Here is a 17,861-nt window from a genome sequence, read left to right as displayed (position 1 = left end):
GTACACAGCTACAAACTGAGCTTGTGACTAAAGGGAAATGTGAAAGTGGTAGATCGTTAGCAGTGAAAAGTACCAAGTGTCTTACAGCGACCCAGTGGCCTATAGACCGTTGTTGGCACCTTGGTGCTAGGACGTAGCCTAGACTGCTAATGTCTCATGTTGATTCACTGAAAACATAATTAAATGTAATCCGGTTCATTGACAATTCACTTTTATTTTAAGTTTTTTTGTGAATATGATATAGAATGAATTTAACTACTTCACATATGTGTATGATTATTCGACCGAAAATAAAGATTAATATTATTTTATATCACCCTTTTTTTAAGTATTTAAAAAACCAAACAATAGCTGGTATTAGTTTAGTTAAATATATTGATACAAGATTATTTTTATTACATTCAAATAGTTATTTTTAATTACTAATTTTGAGATGAAATTTGATTTACTCTTCTACCACTGGCACAAGAACTTAGCTAGGAAACAAATTGAGGAGGGTCCAGACAACTGAAATTTTTCGTAGTGGACTGAGAGTAAGGCCCCATTTTGTTCCTTAAAAAGTTCTTGACCCGTTTCTTTTTTTAGAACGATCTTTCAGCAGTAAATGTCAGTAATACTTAATTATGTAAATAATAATAATCGTTTACTAAAAAAGTAATTGAAAAATTGAAAATTGGGGGGTCCGGACCCTGTGGACCACCTTGCTGGCTACGTCCCTGCACTGATAGCTCTTATCTAAACGAAATAATTACATTTACAAAGATATAACGGCAATATTTTAAGCTGGAATTTTCTTATGGCCGCTTTATAAATCACTGAATGATTTGCAAAATTCGAAAACATGACAAAAGTAAAACCCCAGTTTTTTTTAAATTTCATATATCACAAAAGATGAAAATATAAACCAAACGCACAGTTAACCATAGTTTCGAAACATTTAATATTTACTACGTCATCATTTCAACCTACAGAGCTAAAGTTTATTTGTTAATTGGAAATGATTATGTTTTCTATGGGAATATACACAAATATAATTAAGATCAATAATTATCGAACGTGTGTTTGTTTAGCGCCGAACAATTGACTTCCACTCATGGACCCGCGGTGGTGCACGAACATAGAATATTCTACTATAGGAAATAAGAACTGCAACCTAAATGTTATTTACAAAGCTACGTTAATCTGGTTATACTCGTATATCTGCGTGTTTCCCTTCGTACACAAATACGACAAAAACTCGTTTTAATAATCGATAATGCCGATCAGCTATAGGCTGCGAATAGACTTAATTGAACATTCGTGATTCACGTACATCACAACATAGTCGTGACATTGTGAATCGTGATTATCAAAGCTACATAGGATTCAAGGACGTAGCCAGCGGGGGGTCTAAGGGGTCCGAACCCCCTCCCAAATTTTCCATTTTTCAATTACTTGTTTAGCAAACGATTATTATTATTTAAATAACTCAGTATTACTGGCATGTACTTCTGAAAGATTGTTGTCAACATTGAAACGGGTCAAGAACTTTTTAAGGAACAAAACGTGCTGTTGACTGCACTTGTCTTACTTTCTGTCCATTACGGAAAAATATCGGTCATCTTGATCGAGGGGATCTCAATTTTTTCCTGGCTACGTTCTTTGTAGGATTGAGGACCCTAATTCGGTTAAAATGGCCTACTTACGGCTTTAAATTCACTTACGGTGCCACAATTTAGTTAGCCTAATTACCTCAACCAAAAAGTATACACGTAGGTTATGTAACATTCGAAAACCTTCTTCGGTCAAAAAGCGTCTACTTCCGGCTCTTTAAATCTACTTTCTAATATATTTCCAGTGTTATATTTGAGTTTGCCTTGTTGTCCCAAAGAAGAAAATATACATACACACGTAGGAAGGAAGGAGAAGCCTATGACGGCCTAGGGGAAATCCTACCTACTTCTCATCTAGTTCCGGTATAAGCGAGATCCTTATACAATAATCGTTTATAACGTTTTGCGTTATACAAGTCTTGTTGATCTTCGGACTGAAGTCTGGAAAATAATGGATCGTTGACGTATGTCAATGATCATTTAGTATTTAATATTTTGCACATTTACAAATGTAAATAAATGTTTTCGCCTCTTAGGTGAATTTGAGCTGAAAGTGTCAACAGCTGTTTAGCGTCAGTTAACTTTGGATCACGTGTCGTAAACATTATAATAATTATTTTTCCGAATTCTTAAATATTACAAGACATTTTCCTATTTTTCTCTTCATCAAAAGCTTCTTCGGACTTCAACAGATATATTAAAAAAACAAATTAGCAAATTGGTCCAGCCGTTCTCTAGGTTAATATGAGTACTGATTTATTTATATTTATAAGATTTGTTATCAAATACTTTGAAATACAGGTATCTGAATAGTGCTGGGCCGCGGTTCGAGGGTCGTAGATACCGCTAATTATCGAGGTATCGGAATAGATCCATCCCTAGTAAGAAACAGTCACATGGGTTCAAATTCCACCATTATATTTAAACCAAAATCAGAATCAATTACATAAAAACTGGCAAAACAGCGGAATTCCACTAAATGTTATGACTATGAGGATTAGTTATGTCTTATATATCTTCTTATGATAATGAGCAAAATAAACCATACAACAAATATTTTTTCAGATTTCTGAAAACATATCCCAATATAATAATTAGAACCAGCAAAAACTCATTGTTTCAGTGCCTGAATTTATATCGTGTATGTTTCTCTTATACGAATAGTTAAAACAAAGAAGCAGTGTAAGATGCATACGTTTTGACTTTGAGTCCATTTACTCAAATGTATCAAATAAATAAATTTATACTTAACCCTTCGAGTACCATAGAGCCCGGAGTGGGCACTTGTTTTGGTTGCTTAAGCATGGAGCAGGCTTCTTTGTAATATGTGAGAATTGCCAAAAGCCCATTACAGGCTTCTTAGCATTTCATTCAGTACATTATTTTATGGACGAGACTGAAAATGTCTCAAATGAAAACCCAGAGAAGTCTACCACATGAAGAAATGATCCCACATCATACTGAAGTAGTAGATCGCCTGGTGACAACAAGAGAATCTGTATTGTCTGTACAACCAAAGAATGAAAAACTTGTCACATTTTGTTTGTGCCGCTGTCATAAGGAATTGTATCCAGCTTTGTGTTCATGGCCATAAATGTACATAAGAAATAACAATCAGTTGTGTATACTATATACTACAACCATCTGTGCCCTGGTATCCACATGAGAATGACTGCAGTTTGGATAGCCGGGGTTCTAAGTAATAGTAAACTGTCCCAAACCAGCTGAGACTAAGGTATAAATCCTGGAAGGCCTATATGATAGGATGTAGAATTTAATCCCTTTTGGTTTCTTTGATAGCTTGACCCTGGCACAAAGATGTACTTGAAGCATTTCTACTTACTTCTACTACAACAAAAAACGAGAATAATTATAAATATGTACAATATACTAACTATTTAGTAATTTTTATAAAAATTTTAACGGTAAGTTTTAATCCCATGCAAAAGCGAGAACAAACACTTTATAAGTATGCTTGCACAAACCAGGAGCATTACATTTTTTTTATTTAACTTTAAATATTTTCAACAGGAGCAATTTTGTTAATATTAAATGAATTAACACCATTTATTTCTCTCTTGTATATTACTACCGATGTGTGAAATTTGATAACTGTAGCTTTACTTGTTCTAGAGATATTAATTTTTTTTATAAAAAATAAAAAAATGGCGGCTAGCGGCTAAAAGATAAATTTCTCAACCTATGTTTATATGACATTTTTTGTTTGAAATGTTGTGTACTATCACTGACAGAAGTTTTTGACACCCTTTTGTGAACACTCTGTATATGTAAACAGTGGTAATAGATTTTTAAATTTAATCGGAGAACCAGAACACAGTATAAGAATCTCGACCTGTAAAATAAAGGTAAGATTCTACATGGTTCCACTTTACTTAGTTAGTTGTTTCTTTCGTGTAACATTTTAAGGGTTAAAACAAGATTAAGATTTTTAAATTCAGAACTATACAGTGTTTCTTTGGAAGCAAGCTATTGAGAAAAAAGTTTTTCTTCAAAAATGTTTTTTCCCTTCTGAATACAGATTTTTATATAAATACTATGTTTCTCATATGAATTCTGCTTGTTTTTAAATTCTCTTTAATATAAAAATGTCCTTACAAATATTGAAAATCTATCAATGTAGTTTGTATGGGTCAAACTAAAAAAAATATTTTTTGTTAATTAATAAATTTCAAGATAATATTCCATGCAAGGTATCCTAAAAATTTTTAACACTAATATTTTTTACTTATCTTTCTAGATAATTTTATTTACAGCGAAAAGAAAACGGAGTTAAAATATGTGTGATAGCAAATTTAAAAATTACTTTTCTCCTGAAACCTTACAATTATGTAGAAAACCAACATAATATTTCTCGTAAATAAAAACACAAAAATCCCTACATTTTCACATATTTTTTTCTTCTAGTACTCAAAAGGTTAAGAAGCTAATTGTCAATATTAATGTAGATTTTAAATTTTACCATGTAATAAACAATTTGAAGTAGGCCTAATGTCATCCTCAGCATGCCTAATTTCCCCAAATTTAAATTATTAACTTTTATTATATCAATTATTATGGAATTTTATTAATGTATTTATCTTATGTCAACCTAAATATTGTTTGAAGTTTACCAAAGAAAGTAAAAGGTTAGCAATTTATACTTTTTTTGGTGATTTAAGCCCGATTCCACCCACTTTTAGTATGTACACTCACAGTAGATTCAGGCCTTGTATGTGATGTCTCCTCTTCCCTTCTAACCCTCAGTGTAGTTAGATTGCTTGAAGGGTTGAACCCCAGGGAGCCAAGTTACTTGGCTGGACGTACGTGCATAATCAATAAATAACGTGAGCAATTTGCATATACATAACGTAGCTATGGTAGGAAGGGTAGATTCAGTTTGATGTTAAGATAGCTCCAGTTCACCTTCCTTTATTCCTTTTTCTCAAATTGCTTATATCTTGCTCAGAGACTATACCAAAAGATTTGTTTTTATTATCATTTCCAGTTGCTCGTACCAACACAGTAAGTGAGCAGGGTGGTTCTACTTCTGAGAAGCAACCACAAATCAGGTACAAAGATGGATGGATTTGGGCATCAGGGTACCACACTTCTGGTCCTGAGAGCCCCTAGGTTCCTTCCAAGTAGAAATGCTTCCAGTTCATCTTTGTGGCAGGGTCAAGCTATCAAAAGAACAAAAAGGGGTCAAACTCTACATCTCATCATATAGTCAAGTTTATGCCCTTGTTTCAGCTGGTTTCAGACAACCCTGACAATCCAAACTGCAGTCATTCTCATGTGGATACCAGGGCACAGATGGTTGTGGGAAATAATCCAGATACTTATTGTACATATTTACAACATTAATCAATATCAGAGTTTTCTTTTTTAATCTATTTACCCGTTTGGTTAATTCAGAAGAACCACATAATATACAAAACACATGAGTACTTCTCAAAGAGAATCAGACAATTTTTTCATTGTAAATAAATAAATTCAATTATCCATAAACATTCCTATCGAAGGCACGGCTGAAAAGTAAATGGCAAAGAGAGGGTTTATCTCAGTGAAACATGAATGTTAAAGAATGTATCATATATTTAGTGACGTGTAGGTGTATTTAACATACAATATGTGCACTACCTAACATATAGAAAATAATGATACACTATATACACCAATCAGTTCAGTTCAGTGAGTACACGTTATTGTCAACCGCGCTGCGCCGCGTATGAACGTATGAACACAGACACTACACTGTATACACGGTATACATCCCACACTGCACGACTCCGTCTCATATACAATACAAGTAAAGCGTGAAAATATCTTTAAACGATAACAAATTCTTAAAAAAACACCAAATTTACCCTACACTATGACTAATAAAACATTATTAGGTACTTTATTATAAACTTTGCTAACTTTCAACAGTGAAATATTCAAGCAATACCTATTGCCATCCGACTAAACCTGGGAAATCAACACGACAATCGTAGGAAACCTGCATTTGTACTAGTATTCAATAAATAAGGTAGAAACACTTCTCCCTACCCTAAACCAGCTAAAATTAAATGATTAATCTCGACATTGGTGATGGAATAACCTTTCAAATTAAATATATTGTTAAATACATAAATAATTTAATTCATATTACTTTCTTGGCATTGACACTGATAAACGTGTACACTTCTATGGTTAAACAATGTAAATTTTTAAACTAAAAATTAATTAAATTGTATTAAAATTCACAGACATATTTTCGTTATTGATTAACATTTTTTGTTCTATAACTAAACTCAATCTTAATAAATTCCTTTTCTTATTAACTCATTGGAAAATCAAATAAACATTGTTATCTTGCTGCAATTTAAAAAATACACCAGCAATTATGAGTAACTTGACTTCAAAAAAGACAAAATATAAATATTCTTGAATAGATTTCACATATTATGTCGATTAGAAAGGATAACACACATTTGGCATTATTTTGTGTTACAATAGAAACATGTTTCAAGAACTAATGTCTGTATTCTTCTTCAAATGTCAAATACTAAAATGTGCAAAAGCTGTAAACAATTGAAAAACATGGTAATAAACAAGCCATAGTCAATTTTGGCAACAAAAATGGAAATTTTTGCTGTCAACTTAAAACTTTGGTATTTTTGTCACCATGTTAGTAACTGTACGCTGTTTTTGCATGTTTAACCTTAAATTTTAAGATTTGACATTTAAAAAATATTTCTCAAAATGTCCTTTACTATTTTTGTTACACATCACAACAATCAATGCTTTTTTACAGTTTGTTACTGACAATGGAAGGTTTGAAAGGATTTCAGACATTTGCCATCCATCATTATATGTTACAAAATGTATAACACGTTTCGAGGATGGGAATTTATCCTCTTGGTCAGGTTGGGAGATATTAATATATACAAAAACAAAGGACAGAGAGAAGAAAAGAAGGAAAATAAAAGGGTTCAAACATACCTATTTTTTTTTTGTTCTTAATTTTTGTATGTATTAATATCCCCCCACCTGATGAAGAGGATTCCAATCATCTAAAAATTGTGTTATACCTTTTGTAACATATAACGATGGCAAATGTCTAAAATCCTGTTATCCTTTCAACAATCTATGTCCATAATCCGTTATTCCCTTAAAACCTTCTACCACTAAACTTTTAACTTATACTTCTAAACATAAACTTTAAAATATAATTTTGTTGTTAAAAAGAATATTGACATACATATTTTAGTAAAAAAATTCAAACAGATGATATATCTTTTTAAGAACAACTAATAGAATAAAAAATTATATTTATATTATTTATGTATTTATTATATTTTTTCACTTATAAAACTGAATAACAATGACAACATCCTATTTACATTCATATCGATACAAATGAACAAACAATAACTTACATTTTTACTTTGTGTTCATTAACAATAAGATATAAATCAAATTAATAGAGTAACTAATTAAAATAAGCACTTATTTTATGTACTCCAACTACGTTACAATAGTTCTATTTTGTTATAAAAAAAGATGTTTTTATATTAGAAAACAATGGAGTCGTATAACCATTTTTGTTAAAACGTTAATATATTGCATTTGCTCTCAAATAGTGACAGAATATATATCAGTGTAGAAAAAAACAGTTTTAAAATGCAGAAATTTATACCAGTTTAAAGTATTTGGATAAATGCAAAACAACTAAACTAAAGTAGTTTATTACATATTGTGGCATCAATAAATTATAAGTTACATGTATACACGTAGTTATATTTAATTGTTTATGAATATAAAATCTAAAAATGCAGCATTAATAATAAACAAACATAATATGGACCCTTGCACCATTAACTTAACACAACTTTAAAGTATCACAAATATGTTTGTATACCGATATCAGAGAGGATGATTGTAAACCTTAACACTAATACAACCTAATTAAATGGTGGATCTAGTTTTATTACTTTTCGTTCTTTATACAAGGCGTGTAAATATTCTTGGACAATCTTACTAAATCTGTAATTATTCATCTGACATAGCCTAAGTGGACATCTAAGAAGACGTTTTAATGCCTCCAATGATTTTTCCTGTTCAAGGAAGAGTAATTAAAAAATTAAAAAATGTAAGAATAAATTAAACTGGTTATTAAAATTTCAAGATCTTGTTAAGATGAGGACAATGGTACGGACGAACCTTTATAACTTGACCTTCAATAACTCGAAATACTTTGAAAAACCAAATGATTCAAATATCTCTGAGCTTCTCAGAATATTGAATGTTATTTTTAAGTCTATAACTTGAATATTGTGTTATAAACACCTTGGTAAATTGAATTTATTAATCCTCTATAGCTAAAATTTGTAGCTGTGTAAAGGTTCCAATCAGTTTGCTTCTTAACTTGAGTATAAAATAGGTTGGAGGATATTAAATTACTCATATTATTAATATGGGCGGGAGCCAACCTCCATTATACAAGAATACAACCTAATTATCATGAAACAATTACAGGAAGTGTTCCTAAACAGTCGTCATTGGTAGTTGAAATGGGAAAATAGAAGGGCTATCCAGAGAGTAAATTACGTTTTGCTCTGTAGCCGCTAGGGGCATTTTGATGTCAGGGCATTTCTCTGTTCAGTGGCTATCAAGCCGTGCTAGTGAGAGGTTACTGTGGCTCCTTGTTGTTGTACAATATCGTTTTTAAATATGTAATGCAACTGAAAAACCCACAAATTGTGAAGTGTAGTTGGTAATAAGGTTTTTGTGAGCTAAACACAATAAACCAATTGAGATTTTAAAATAGCCAAGCTAATGTACATGATGACGAACAAAATGAACGGCCTAGCATTGTGATCAATTAAATTGTCTCTAAGGTCAATGAGAAGATTAAAGAAGATCACAGATGGAAGATAAAATAATGATTTTGAAAGATGGTCACCAACCACACACAGCAAATTAGACTCAAGAAGTCCTGGATGCTTTTAAGTGAGAGATGTTTCCACATCCACCTTACAGTTCGGACCTTGCACCTAGCGACTACCACCTGTTTCCAGCAATGAAGACCTGGCTTGCAACGCAGCGCTTTGATGATGACATGAAAAAAGGTTATGGCTACCTGGTTGAAGTATCGAGTGGCAGAATTTTATAACTAGTTTACCGTTATGATAAGTGCCTAAATTTGTATGATACCATGTTGAAAAATAGTATTTTAGTGTCACTTTCAAATGTATATAATACAATTTTTTCTTGTACTTTGATTTTTGTTTATATCCGAATGTAATCTACTTTTTGGATAGCTTCTTAGCTATTTCAGTTTCAGTCAATGAGATAAGAAAGGCTTAAATATTGGCAACTTCTAGCATTTTTATCTTATTAGCTGATGCTGATATAACTATTCCAGTTTTTGACACCTCAACATTTACATGTTTTTATACATTTTTATTTTCTAGTGTGTCAAGCTAGAAAAATTAACTTATAAAAGAATGTTCATTTACAATGTTTTACACTTTAGCTACTTTTCCACTTCAACCACCACCATAATTACTGAAACTGAGAACTGAGATTTTCTTTTTTTAAAGAAATTCCTTTATTGATTTCACGAAAAACTAGTGTGTGTTGTTATACAATTCCAGACTGAATTTTTTACATACAGTTCACAAAAATATAATTGAAATTAAATTTAGGGTTGGAACAGGTAAAAAAGTAATGTCTCAAAAATTTGTGACTCAAAAAATGCATTCTTAACCTTAGCTCCTTTTTCCTGAAAGTGGACTTTAATAGACAATTTAGACAATATGCTTTATTCATAATCTTTGAGATTAGAATGGTGTCATTAAAGAAGTTTTTCACCACATGTGTAAAATTATATGGTTTACTTAGTATTATGTAATAAAAACTGTCCAACAATAGTTTTTGTGATCAATATTAGAAATGTTATTCTTCTTATAAAATTATTACCAAGGCCTTAAAAATAGTATACAACTCCAAACAATCACAATTTGAAAGTTTTTAAGACTTTTAAGGATATTAATCTACTTGAGGAGTTATAAACATTGTTAAATTATCTTCCCACTTCATATTTATATGAATCCTTTACTTTCATAGTTTAAAGCACTAAACATTAATAATGTCCAATACTTTTGTCACACCATGTATAGTTATATACATTGAAACCTCATTAATACGAACAAAATTTTAAAAACTATCTAAATAGACAGACATGCTGACATGGTATAAAACAAATACAGTATGGTGAGGAGCAGTTGTTTGAATATGAGGGTTTGAGTTATTAATGAGGTTCCTCTGTAACAACTTGTCACATCAATCTGAACAGTTCAGCCCAACAAAATATCCTTGAAAATGCACCTAACATTGACATTACAATGTTTGAACAAATTTTAGGTTCCTTAAAAAATTGTTTTCTGTTGCTGAAATTTAAAAATTAAACGTTCTTTTAATAATTCACTTGTCATCTGCTATCCAAAAACATTCAGATGGCCCAAGTGAGTCATTCTTAAATCTTTGATCACATAAAATTGCATAATAAGCAAAGTTTTCTTCCATGATAAAGTGATAATATAGTTTTATTATCACAATTGGAGTATTTCTGGCCAAATCAGAAACAGATATTCGAATTCCTGAATTGAATTAAACAAGTTTAAACACTGTGGAAATGAGAGGAAAATTCCTTCCAGTTATTATAATTAACACTGAGTTGCTTGAATATATATTATTTTTCTATGATTAGTATCCTATTTGTTTAGATCTCTGTCAATCACTATAAACTTCAGAGATTGGTGGAATGGAACAATTACAGGGTTTTTGAAAATTATTAATAATTTCAAGGGTGTTTTAGGTTCTCGGATATAATAATTCTTGACTGGCTTCAACTTCCAGACACCACTCAATAAGGCAGAAATAGATACAGAGGTACAGAAGTCATGGATACTTGAGGATATTTCACCAGATCTGAGTCGGTGGAAGGTGAGATTCGCAGTGGTGAGTATTTCTGAAAATGGCGATCCAGTACACTTGGAGTGGTTATATACAGTCTTGCAGTAAAGAAGTCATGGATACTTGAGGACATTTCACCAGATCTGAGTCGGTGGAAGGTGAGATTCGCAGTGGTGAGTATTTCTGAAAATGGCGATCCAGTACACTTGGAGTGGTTATATACAGTCTTGCAGTAAAGAAGTCATGGATACTTGAGGACATTTCACCAGATCTGAGTCGGTGGAAGGTGAGATTCGCAGTGGTGAGTATTTCTGAAAATGGCGATCCAGTACACTTGGAGTGGTTATATACAGTCTTGCAGTAAAGAAGTCATGGATACTTGAGGACATTTCACCAGATCTGAGTCGGTGGAAGGTGAGATGAGATTCGCAGTGGTGAGTATTTCTGAAAATGGCGATCCAGTACACTTGGAGTGGTTATATACAGTCTTGCAGTAAAGAAGTCATGGATACTTGAGGACATTTCACCAGATCTGAGTCGGTGGAAGGTGAGATTCGCAGTGGTGAGTATTTCTGAAAATGGCGATCCAGTACACCTGGAGTGGTTATATACAGTCTTGCAGTAAAGAAGTCATGGATACTTGAGGACATTTCACCAGATCTGAGTCGGTGGAAGGTGAGATTCGCAGTGGTGAGTATTTCTGAAAATGGCGATCCAGTACACTTGCAGTGGTTATATACAGTCTTGCAGTAAAGAAGTCATGGATACTTGAGGATATTTCACCAGATCTGAGTCTGTGGAAGGTGAGATTCGCAGTGGTGAGTATTTCTGAAAATGGCGATCCAGTACACTTGGAGTGGTTATATACAGTCTTGCAGTAAAGAAGTCATGGATACTTGAGGACATTTCACCAGATCTGAGTCGGTGGAAGGTGAGATTCGCAGTGGTGAGTATTTCTGAAAATGGCGATCCAGTACACTTGGAGTGGTTATATACAGTCTTGCAGTAAAGAAGTCATGGATACTTGAGGACATTTCACCAGATCTGAGTCGGTGGAAGGTGAGATTCGCAGTGGTGAGTATTTCTGAAAATGGCGATCCAGTACACTTGGAGTGGTTATATACAGTCTTGCAGTAAAGAAGTCATGGATACTTGAGGACATTTCACCAGATCTGAGTCGGTGGAAGGTGAGATTCGCAGTGGTGAGTATTTCTGAAAATGGCGATCCAGTACACTTGGAGTGGTTATATACAGTCTTGCAGTAAAGAAGTCATGGATACTTGAGGACATTTCACCAGATCTGAGTCGGTGGAAGGTGAGATTCGCAGTGGTGAGTATTTCTGAAAATGGCGATCCAGTACACCTGGAGTGGTTATATACAGTCTTGCAGTAAAGAAGAATTGTTACCAGTGAAAAATATACCCATTGTTGTGGGCTTTTATTCTAGTGCAAAAAAATACACAAGGAATATCCAGAAAGTAGATTACGTTTTGCTATGTAGCCGCTAGGGGAGGGACTATCACGGCCATTTTGATATCAGGGCATTTCTCTGATCAGTGGCTATCCAGCCGTGCTAGTGAGAGGATACTGTCACTCATTGTTGTTTTACAATAGCAGTTTAAAATGTGTGGTACAACTGAAAATCCCACAAGTTGTGAAGTGTGGTCGGTAATACGGTTTTTGTTGGCTAAGCACAATAAACCAATTGAAATTTATCGCCAACTCTGTAAAGTTTATGGGAACGATGTGATTACTGAAGGTGAAGTGCATCAGTGTTGAATTAGATTTTAAAATGGCCGAACTAATGTGTATGATAACGAATGAAGAGGACGGTCTAGAATTGTGACCGATGAAATTGTCTCTAAAGTTGATGAGAAGATTAAAGACTGACGATTCACAATATCAGAACTTTTACTTAGTTTCCCTCAAATTTCAAGGAGTTTGTTACACAAAATTGTAACAGAGTAGTTAAGATACCATAAATTTAGGACAAAATGGGTACCACACACGGCAAATCAGACTCGAGAAGTTCTGGATGCTTTTACGTGAGAGGTGTTTCCACATCCGCCTTACAGTCCAGGCCTTGCACCCAGCGATTACTACCTGTTTCCAGCAATTATGACTTGGCTTGCGACGCAGCCCTTTGATGACAACATGGAACTGCGGAAGAGTGTGATTACCAAGTTGAAGTTTCAGGTGTCAGAATTTACAACGCTGGAATTTTAAAACTAGTATTTTAGCGTCACTTTCCAATGTATATGATACATTTTTTTTCTTGTACTTTGTTTTTTGTTTATATCAAAAAGTAATCTACATTCTGGATAGCCCCTGTACAACTTGGAGATATAAATCGGTCTAAATAACTTAATAACCTTCACTCACTAGATTTTCTTCTGTTACGGCTGCTGTTACAATAAACTGAAGGGGATGTGGATGATAAAGTGATCAAAAATATCAGAAAGAGCACAATTAACGATACCTATATTATATTTGTAATATTATTATTTTTATGGAAATACCACTGATTTTCCATGTTAACTATTACAATGTAAGGTAATAAATTGCTTTTGTTATCTACAGGTATAACCATGATGAACTCATTGTAAGTGTAAATTTTCATGTTTAGCACCACTAGAACTTGTCAGGCTGAACAAGCAATTACTTATTTTCTTTTTAAACTAAACCTTCTCCATTGATAAAACATGTCAGAACTTATTTTTTATACTGTTAATACCATTATGGTTTAAAAATATAAATAAAACTACATTGATGTACATTAAATAATTACAAACAAACTTTAAAACATCATTTCAAACTGGTATGTATACATAACATAGCGTTGGTGGGATGGGTTGCTATGCATGTCTTTATCTTTTAAGAATTTTTAACACTGATATAACAAAATACAAGTTACAATAAAGTGAATAACATTATCTGAAACCATAATATAAACAATTTGTGCAACATAAAAGAATAAAAAACATGTTTTCTTAAATGACTTAATAATAAGTTATATACATTTATGGAAAATAAACAAATAACAAAAGTAACAAATCAAGAAGTTTATGAAATGCAGTTTTTTTTTACTTTGGAAGTATCTTATAAGGTCTTGGTTTAAAATTAGCTTCAACAAAACAATAGTATATTACAAAGGAAATCTATTAAAATTATCCACCACATATTGCACAAAATTCCTTTAAAACAATTATCACAGTTGCCTATAATATAAACCTAAAATTATAACATTATAAAAAAATAATATACTATAATATGAGGTTTAACAGGAAAAAAAAAAAAAAAAAAAAAAAAAAAAAAACACTGTATGATCACCTCATAAACAATACATCACAAATAATTTAAATGCATCATTTCAGTTGGACAAAAACCAATGGTCCAATATAAGGAGGGTCTCCATTTTGATATCGAGGACATGAGATAGATTAACCTTTTGAGGCCTGAGCCCAACAATTTGTAACCCCGATGATGCTACACTGAACATAGTTGGTGACAAAACTGTGCAGTAATATTTAATATTGTGTAAATTTATAGCAAAAAAATCATATCTTGTGTTCTATTACAGTTACTGTTATCTTTTGATCTCAAAATATTGTTGAGAATATAATATAATTTTAAAACTGTAAAAAATTAAAAAAGTACATTTAAAAAATATGTGTAAACACATATTTATTACAATTACAAAAACAATTACTCTTGTACTCATTAGCTGATAGGACTGCAGTTGTACAGTTAATTATAATAATTTTTAAACATAAAATATTAAGCATTAATCCTTTTAATAAATTATCTTTATTAACCCTCCAGCTGGTATGAAACGAATTTTCATCGCCAAAGTAGACATGTACAGTTATTGAAATTTTAGGCAATTAAGGTCATATAAAGGATTTTTATTTGATATATTCTGGAACAGCATTAACTATAGTATCGATTTACTGTTCTTACTTCGATTATTGTCTTCTTTGTTTACCGTAAAACATCGTTCTCTATGACAGCTGACGTGAACGTAGTACGGGTCAACCACATTGTTGTGAAACTGTAAACAAGTGCCGGGTTTTGTGTTTGAGGTTACGAATCCAATTGTATTTGTGGAAATTGTATTTTATAGTGTTTTAGTGTTGTTATTATTGTTTTTTTAGCTTTCTTAGGTTATAGTTTTAGTATGGGTGAAAACTTTAGAGACCGATAAATCTAGTGAAGCTGAGTGAAAAATGAAACTTTGTATAATATATTGTACATATGTAAATAAGGTAAGATTAAAATTTATTATTTTATTTTTGTTTTATCTGTCATACTTATATAAGTAAAAATGCAGTCATGAGATTATGTTTGCCCACGAAAAATAATATTTATTTAGAAATCTACGCATTTTTGAAAATAAGTAAATACGCGTGATTTTTCATACACAGCCCTGTAACACATACGTTTTGAGGTAAAAGTTACAATAGTTATATATTTTTTGAATCAGGACAAAATTTTGAATAAGTTATATATATTTACAGTTTTGATGTAAAGCTTATTGCTAAGCAGTTACACAGTTACGGAATATTTACTAAAATAATGTCCAAAAAATGTTTTCTTACATTTTGTAAAAAAGAACAAAAATGTGTTTCCATGGAAACAATAAGATATTGTTATTATAATGCTCTCCATATAGTTGTGAATACATTGACATATAATAGTTTATATTTGGACTAACAGTTATGAAATGTGATACATTATAAGAAATGTCTGCGAGGCTGTTAAAATAGAGCCGCCAGTACAGAGTGACACCATTGCCAGTTCTAGGGTTAATTACCTGCTATTTAAAATAAAATCGTATTTTAAATTTGAACATTTCTCATTTAATTTTAAAACCCAAAATAAGTATGGAATCTTCTTAAAGTTATTTGACTTCCAATAATTTAATACCTAGTCTCAAGAAGCGTTAATGATCACTTAGTGAAGAATTTTATATTCACACTCTAAATATTGACAAGATCCTTACATTCAGCTCTGGGTATGTTAGTCTAAAGGCTTGAAAAACCAAGTGAGGCAATAAGTTTCATGATAGAGCACCTCTTGTTCAATTAAATTTTTGTGTAAATACAGAAAAAGATTTATGAAATTACATCGAGGAACATAAAGTGATCATACAGTAAATAGTTTCTGACAGAGTGATTGACAGTTAACGTCTGTAAGAAATTATATAACGAATTTACTTATCTGGACAACCTGATGATATCACAATAGCGACAAGTTCACGTCTAAAGTGGTTATCTGTCTGAATATCTCTTCAGTGATGATTGTGCGCTGAACAAAACTATACGACTAAACAATGTTTTAACGTTATTATTACTAACATAAAATATGCTCAAAAACACTACAATAAAACTTGAACAATATCAATAAATATATATTATGTTCTTTACAAACAACTAACAAAATATTTTTGGAATTGACTTTTTTCAATAATTTAAAATTACTATTACATATGACTAACACAGTGATGTAAGGAAGCCACACTAGCTAGCATAATAATAAAAAAAAGAACAATTAATAACAGTTTAGGGACAGAAGTAAAGGAAGAAACTACAAAGTAAAAATTGTACAAATGTATTTTTGAATGTTGAAAAATTACAACATTTCTACTGAAACCCAATAATTGATTGAACATATTATACAAACTTTATTATAATTAATATCACTCTACTTGAGATCAAAAATATATGAAATTCACAAAGTGATATGTGAAGCAAAAAACATAAACAACAATATTGAATTTTTTTTAAATTTTGTCATAAATTATCAATCTAATTGTAATAAACTGGTACTTTATTTTAAAATACATACACATTTACTTCAATTATTGGAGGCAATATATTTTCCATTTAGTAACTGAAAAATGTACAAAAAAAGATATTACTAAACACTAACATGAAAATATATACAATAACTGCAACACAAGTTCCTTTTCAAACTAAATATTCCTGCTTAGAAAACAGGTTATGCCTGCTGTTTTTAACTAAATAGATACTGCAGACAATTATACATTGACACTCAAAACCTTATTTTGTAGGCATTACTTATATATTTCTTTATCATGTGAAAAACTAAGTAGTATAAATGAATGAATGCTAAACAAGACAGGCTATTTGTAATGAGAACAATAGCCTTCTGCCACTGGCGACACACAAGACAGATCCTGATTGTTCTACGTGCATCTATCTACCAACCTCGCACTACGTGGATGTGTGTAGTGGTACTACTGGAAAGCAAGCGGTACAAAACCGTAAAAAAATAGAACGAGTTTTCTGCAAGTTAAAAGAAAATTCAAACCAAATTACTATTCTTTTAGTTTGGATTAAACCTGATTTGTTTGTTTTTAACATTCTTTACTATTTAGAAACTTGTTATATTTAGTTATCAAAGAATTGAGAGATATATAAGTTGAGGCAATCGCGAATATAATTGATCAAAACTATTATAAAATTAAGGATAAACAAATCTTTTGATCAAAATAATCTCAAATTTGCCATTATTTTATATTGTAGCGAAGATAGTAACGCAAGGAGGGCAGAACCCTTCTGTCCTGTTCTTTGTGAGAACAGTAAAAGTACCTTTTAATATTATATAAAATACTATTCCTGTAGAAAAACCACAATAGTAAAAATAAACTACAAAAAACTAAACATTATAAGTTTTTTTTCAAAGACTCTACATGTACATGAAACTAACTACATTGAAACAACCCAATTAATCTTTTTTTGTTTCCTTAAAATTAAATCAGGTTCCAAAATGACAGAAATG

The sequence above is a fragment of the Homalodisca vitripennis genome, chromosome 1, assembly GCF_021130785.1.
Source record: "Homalodisca vitripennis isolate AUS2020 chromosome 1, UT_GWSS_2.1, whole genome shotgun sequence".
Classification (NCBI taxonomy): Eukaryota; Metazoa; Arthropoda; class Insecta; order Hemiptera; family Cicadellidae; genus Homalodisca; species Homalodisca vitripennis.
Note: the sequence above shows the minus strand (reverse complement) of the source record.